The sequence below is a fragment of the Magnolia sinica genome, chromosome 5 (assembly GCF_029962835.1).
Source record: "Magnolia sinica isolate HGM2019 chromosome 5, MsV1, whole genome shotgun sequence".
NCBI lineage: Eukaryota > Viridiplantae > Streptophyta > Magnoliopsida > Magnoliales > Magnoliaceae > Magnolia > Magnolia sinica.
Genome location: NC_080577.1, coordinates 32,685,296 through 32,692,468, shown reverse-complemented (window position 1 = coordinate 32,692,468; position 7,173 = coordinate 32,685,296). Strand labels below are relative to the sequence as shown.

Sequence of the window (7,173 nt, the reverse complement as noted above, 5' to 3'; positions counted from 1 at the left end):
TTTCGGGCCTAACCGGAAGAGTTTTATCAATGATCTTTCCACTCCTAAGAGTGGTGATGGATTTAGTGTGCCCCATCTGATTTGAAGAGCTGGGATCACTAATCTCGTACTGCGGTTTAGGATTGGGGAGAGGTTGTGCAGGAAGCATCCCCTTTTCTATAATCGTCATATGAGAATCTATCTTTTGTATAAAATCTGTAATTCCCCGCATTGCCTGAGCCAGCTCTTGTATGAAATTTTGAACCGGTTCCTCTTGAGGTTTCACTTGATTTGGATTTTGATTGAAGAAACCTTGAAGGGTAGCCATTTGTCCATTCCTCCAACTAAAGTTTGGATGATTTTTCTAACCAGGATTGTACGTATTAGAGTTAGGTCTAGTAAAAGGTCTTTGGTAGTTGTTTACGGCATTGGCTTGTTCATTTAATACTCCTCGAAAGGTGGGTATTGTAGGACAGTTTTCAGTTGTGTGAATGTTGCAATCACAGATGCCGCAAACAATTTCATTGACCTTATCCTTCTTTCCTTCCATGGCCTCAAATTTTCTTATGAGATTATTCACTTTATACTTGAGATCATCTTCTTCTTTCAGGAGATACATTCCGCCTTTCTCCTTAGATTGAGTTGGTTTAGACGTGGTGTTTGATTTTGGGTAATAGTCCTAAGATTGTGTTTTTTCAGCCAGACCGTCGAGGTAGTCCCATACCTCGTCGACATCTTTATTAATGAACTCTCCATTACACATTGTCTCGACCATTTGGCGCATGGAAGATGTCAGTCCATCGTAGAAGAAATTTGTAATGCGCCACATTTCAAATCCGTGTTGTGGGCATGAACTGACCAAATCTTTGAACCTTTCCCAACATTGGAAGAATGTTTCATCTTCCTTTTGGGCAAAGTTCATAATTGCTTTTCTGAGAGTAATCGTTTTATGATGTGGGAAGAATTTTTTTATGAATTCCCTCTGCATGTCGTTCCATGTGCCAATGGATCTAGGACGCAGTGAATGTAACCACGTCTTAGCCTTCTCTTTTAAGGTAAAAGGGAAGAGTTTCAGCCTGATTGTATCCTCAGATACATTAGGAAAATATAATGTAGCTATAATCTCATCGAACTCTTTCAAATGTAAATATGGACTTTCTGATTCAAGTCCATGGAATTTGGGAAGGAGTTGGATAACTCCTGGCTTGATGTCCATTTGTCCCGTGTTTTCAGGAAAAATCATGCATGAGGGCATACTCACTCCCGCCGGTTGTAGATAATCTCGTAAAGTACGAGGCGGGGGTGCCTGATGCACCTCATTCTCATCTTGGGTATCCTCCACCCTGGGTGGAAGTAGAGGAGGTTGGTCTTCAGCCATAACTTCAGTTAACTCAGGGGATTTCGAGCGGTGTCTAGTCCTGCGATGGATAGTCAACCCCTCAACCAATCCTCCTTCAGTCAAGAGACGTCGAGTGTTGTCACGGGCCCACTTGGGCATGAAACACTCGCAGCCCTCAATCAAATTCAAAACCTAATCCTAAGAAGAAAATAAGAAATCTAGAAAGAAAGAGCGGGTTGGAGAGAAGTTACCACATTGGAGTCTCTAAGTTAAAACCTGTAAAACAAAACAAAATAAGTGAGATTCTAGAAATAGAGAGTCTAATAAAAGAAAAATAGAAGTAACTAGTTTCTAAAAGAAGAAATTCTTAAAGGAAAGTGAATTACTAAAAGAGAACTGAAAAATAGAAAGTAGAGAAAGAACTTGCCGAATTAGAAATTTCTATCTTAAAGGCCTACAAAATAGGAAAGTTAGTTTTTAAACAAAAAGTCTACAAGTAGAAAATTTCTAAAAATAAAATAAGAAACAAAGTTAGAGTCTAAAAGAGTTTAGAATTAGAAACTTGCTAAAAAAAAATCCTAATCTATAAATAGTAAGGAGGAAATTAAAAAAAATAAAATAAAATTTACCAACCTACAAAACAAAAGAGTTGGGTTAGTTTCCAAAAAGGGAAAACTATATTAAAAAAAAAATAGAAAATAGAAAATTCTATAATTAAAAGAGATCTAGAATTAGAAAACTTCTAAAACTCAAACCTTAATTCTAAAAATAGAAAGAGTAGAGGATTTGGAAAAGAATTACCAATTTAGAAGTTAATGTCAAGGTCCTACAAAACAGGAAAAAGATTAGTTTCTAGAAATCAGAAAAACTAAACCTAAAGTTAGAAAAATCCTAATCTTAAACTGATCCTAAAACTAGTTGATTTCAGAAAACGTAGTCGTCAGTCCCCGGCAACGGCGCCAAAAACTTGTTCACTCCCCAAGTGTAGGGTTGTGATGTAGTAATAAACTCGGTGAGACCGAGGTCGAATCCCAAGGGACTGAAACCTATGCTTAATCTGAAATTAGGTAGAATGAGAACCAGATTAAGATGGAATCTAAGTCGAATGATTTTTGAGGAATTATAGTGAAATACTAAGCTAAAACTTAATGAATTTAGAGGAAGAAAACTAGGGATTCAGAGGATCCACTTGTAGAGATCAGGGAGATCTTATGCCTGCATCAAGAATTATGGAATTTAAACTGAACTTCCTTTGATATAGTTTTCAAGAGGTGAAAGGTATATGAATTAGAATGGATTCCATCACCAAACCATGCCCAGGAGACAAAGCAAACAATAAAATTCAACTAATTGGCAACCAATCATTGATGTATGAAGGTTAGGAAGGATACCGTCATCCAACCATGTCCATGAGACGATGGTAAACAACAGGGCTTCTTGACGTCCTAGACATCAAAAGGAGGAAGAAATACTCAAAGTCATCGCAGATCTATTGTAATTTCAGTCACAACAAACCATAAAAAAATTGAAAGTATTCCTTTTAATTTGAACTAAAAATCAACATTAATCAGTCTAAACAAAAGGCACAAGCGAAGTCTCTCCCATCGGACTACAAGCTTCACCTCTTAGCCCTAGCTAAGAGGTTTAGCCAAACATGAATGGGCTGGACCCTTTAAACAAAACAATTAAAAAGAAAAAGAAAAAGAAAAGAGCAAGAAAAAAATAGATGCCACTTCCCTCCTCCTGCGTGCTCCACGGCTCCAGCTTCTCCTTCAATCGTCCAAACCAAGCCAAGCCACCACCCGCCTTGAATGCTTCACCTCCCTTGGCGTGTCCTCTCTCTCTCCCTTTTATAGGTAAAGGAAGCCGGTTGTTTTGCTGGAGTGCGAAACTCCTAGAGTCGGTGCGGAAGGTCGAGCGTTTATGCGAAGAGAACGCATGACTATTTACTTTTTGGACTGTTTTGGAACGGATGGCCGTCCATCTCCTTTTTCGGCCTTCATGGTGATGGTCACGGCTCCATGTTGATGAGTTTGAACGGTTTGGATTGCTGATCCGATCGCAATCTTGATCAAGGAACGGCCCGGAAGTCCCGGTTTCCTGGACGCAGAGTCTTTGCAATTCCTTGCGCTGTGTTGATGGTGGGGTGCGGGATCGATGTCTTTAGGAAAATCCGCTCCGTCTACTGAATGAAGAATGAAAAACTGGGTGGGAATGGCTGGTTTCGGATCAAACTTGGTGTGGCCCACGGATTTCTTCGTTGCACCGTCTATCTTCCGTTTTCCGGCTGAAATCCGATATCAGTTGTCTTCCGGGATTTCGTCACCTAGACCATGGTCATGCCTACCCTCTGGAGTGAAGGAACGGGTCGGATCATCAGATAGGATGATTAATGGGACCCACAACTCAAATCAGCATCCGCACCTTGCGGACGCTGCGTACGCAGAGAAAACGGATCGGATCAGCGCCCGCTGACCGATCTCAGTGGTATGGTATGGTGCGGGAGTGCACTACCTGTGCACTCTCACATGTACATGTGGGATCCAATGTAATGTTTATAAGAAATCTGGTCCATCCATATCTTTTCTCATCTCATTTAAGAGTTTGGGACCAAAATTGAGGCATATCCAGACATCAAGTGGGCCCCAAATTGAGGATTTATGGTCTGATCTGTCCGTTGGGCCACTTCTGGAGGGATCCAATGGATGAAAATTGACATGTACGGTTCATTTATGGTTCTCAGGCCATGTATAAATTTTCACGCTGAACGAATGATGGGAACCCTATGACCTTGTATTCTGGCTAACTTTTAGGTCACTTGAGCTCCAGTTTCTCGGTTTTTTCGGATCTCTGGCATGTAATTCCGTCGATCTTGGTCCCCTGGAGTCCGTCCCTTGCCTTGGTGCATTCTGAACGTTAAATCCGTGCTTTTAGCATCCCGATCCAATCCCAGCTCGCCATTCCACCTTGCAACACAAACATGATTAAAATGAGCTATTAAACGGTACCATGTTCATAAATCCAGGCAATAACTGGGTCTGATATGCAATATTTGACCCTAAACACTAAGTGGACCGCCGGCCCACCACAAGCCGACGACCACATGGGGTGCTGTTTACCTAATAAAAACTTGTAATCAGATCATGTAAATGCCAAAATAAGGAAATAGGGACAAGTGTCCACTATCGACTCACCATGAGCCATAGTCACGGTATATAAATACAACATAACATTTGCCTTTCCAGATGGGGTCAATGAGTGAGACACTTAGGGTGGGTTTTACTCTTTAAAGACTTTAGAGATTTCCTGCCTGACATTGGGGTCTTGCTTGATTCAAGAGACTATCTCTAAGATAAATAGTATACAAAAGAAGCCATTAAAGTGAAAGAGTATGGTTAGAATCGGAGACATCTGACCATCCCTTTTACAGAAAAAGGTGTCGGGTCTTCCATTTTCCTTCTCATATCTCAAATCAACTTGTATTCGAATCCACATATCCTAGAAGCATCAAAAGCACGCAATCACTTTCTTTTATCTTTATTATACAATTCTCTCTTATTCACTTTTATTTTTTACTTTATTTTGCATAGCTGGGATCTTAAATCTTACGTGGTAAGATTATGTGCCATTTATTTTTTCTTCTTACCTACCTGGAGCCTTAAACTCCATGAAATACGTTCAAATCTACTAACATCAAAACTCCACTAAATCTCCTTAAAAAAAATGTTAAATCATTTAAGTAGATACGTATTTCGTGCGAACGAAAAATGGTGTCTAATTCTTTCTTTTTCTGTAATCGAGACCCTTAGAATCTATGATTGTTGACCAACCACAAGGGTCACTTAAGTTAGGGAATCTTAAATTTCTTCGTCCTTTAAATGATTTTACAGTTTGTAGCAAGCTGTAGATTTTGAGTTCTATTTGACTAGTGGTGACTCAAAAATCAAATGCATTTTTCCATTTGCATTAACAACACGTTCAAACCAAACCAAACCAAACCAGAACAACCGATGATAAAGCCAAGGAAGAGAGGGTATCTTCAAACGCGAAACTCTTTTACTCCATGTAAACTACTTAAAAATTTATAAAGATATAAATTTATGCAAACCTACAAAATCACAGTTAATATATAATGAAAGAAAATTAAAGGGAAAAAAATACGCGAAAAGCCTTCTCAATTAAAAAACAAAACCCATCAAAGGAAAATTTATTGCACAAAAAATGTCTACCTTTAGAGAGGAAAAAAAAAAAAGAATTTGCATTGGGAATGTATGGCATTAAATTCTCACGCCCACATGATATTTTGAAATGATGTTTTGTCCAATCTACAAATGCAATTCATGTTGGTCAGTCTGGATTGAATAATCGAACGGTGGTTGTGGAAGTAGCATAGCTTGAAAATCAGATCAATCTAGGCAACAATAATCATCATGTTGGTGGCCTTAATGGACGGTAAAAAGTAAAACAGTCGGTAGTCCAAATCAAAATGGGCAAAATCAGATTGTTAAGATTGTCCGGTCACTATAACTTGTGGCATTGTCTTAAAAAATAATAAATAAATAAATAAAACCCCGCAATTTGGATGGTCCCAATCGCCGTTCCTAAAAGTGTCGGTGGTCGACGATAACCCATCCCCGATGGGAAACGGATTGGCTACTCCCCCTGCCACCAGCCAATGGCTGATGGTCAGTGCTCTGTGGGCCACACCATGATGTATGCGTTTCATCCATGCCATCCATCTATATTTTTAGATCATTTTTTGGTATGAGACCAAAAATAAGATATATCCCAATCTCAAGTGGACCACATTACAAGAAACGGTGTTGAATGAATGCCAACCATTAAAAAAATTGGGGGCCATAAAAGTTTTGGATCAATCTGATCTTTATTTTTTCCCTTCATCTGGGTCTGTATGACCTAATCAACAGCTTTGATATCAAATAAACAGTGCAGTGGGCCTTAGGAGGATTTTAATGGTGGATATTCACTCACTATTGTTTTCCTGTGGTGTGGTCCACCTGAGATTTTATCCCTCTTATTTTTGGGATCAAGGCCTAAAATGATCTATAAAAATGTATGAACGGAATGGATGAAACACATACATCATAGTGGGCCCACAGAGAACCGACCACCAGCCACCGGTTGCTGGGGGCAGGGGGAGTAGCCAATCGGTCTCCTCCCCGATGGTAGAGATTGGCCAAAATCACGTGAGATTTTAAAGGCTGTGAAGTGGAAACTGGGAGCCTTCAATCATATCTCGCAAAACGCCGACGATTTGATGAGACCCGTGATTGTGGGCACGTTAGCACACAGGTTTGGACGCCAATTTCCTAGAGCAGTAGGTGCGTGCAACAAAAACCTGTTTGGGCCCACCGTGATGTGTGTGTGACATTCACTTGCATTTTCTCCATATCTGTTCAGAACGTTAGCACAAAAATCTGGCTGATTGATCAAAATTAGCTCAAGTTTGCCAAACCATAGGAAAAATGGGTATGTGGAACTTATCATTGGAACCTTACTGGGGCCCACAGAAGTTTTGGGTCAGGGTGATGTTTGGATTTTTCGTTCATCCTAGTGAAACTCACCTTATGAATGGGTTGGATGACATAGAGGTATCACAGTGGGCCTTGTGAAGGTCTCAATGGTCGGTGTCTTCGTATACACAGTACTCCCCTATAGTGTAGGGCTGAAAATTGGGCGGATTCAACCCGATCGACCCGTGACCGACCCGACATTGGGTTGGGCTTGGGCAGGATGTATCGGGTTCAGTCTTAGGCTTGGGCTTGGGCTATACAAACACCAATCCAATTAAACTTGGGTCGAGGTCTCGGGTTACCCAACCCATTTTGAACTCG

The 7,173-nt window shown here is 40.3% G+C and overlaps 1 non-coding gene across 1 annotated transcript; it reads left to right on the top strand.

Moving 5' to 3' along the window:
* Positions 1 to 812: 812 nt before the first annotated feature.
* LOC131247690 (small nucleolar RNA R71) lies at positions 813 to 919 on the top strand. Its single transcript, XR_009171962.1, has one exon. It is a non-coding gene; the product is annotated as a small nucleolar RNA R71 (small nucleolar RNA).
* Positions 920 to 7,173: the final 6,254 nt, after the last annotated feature.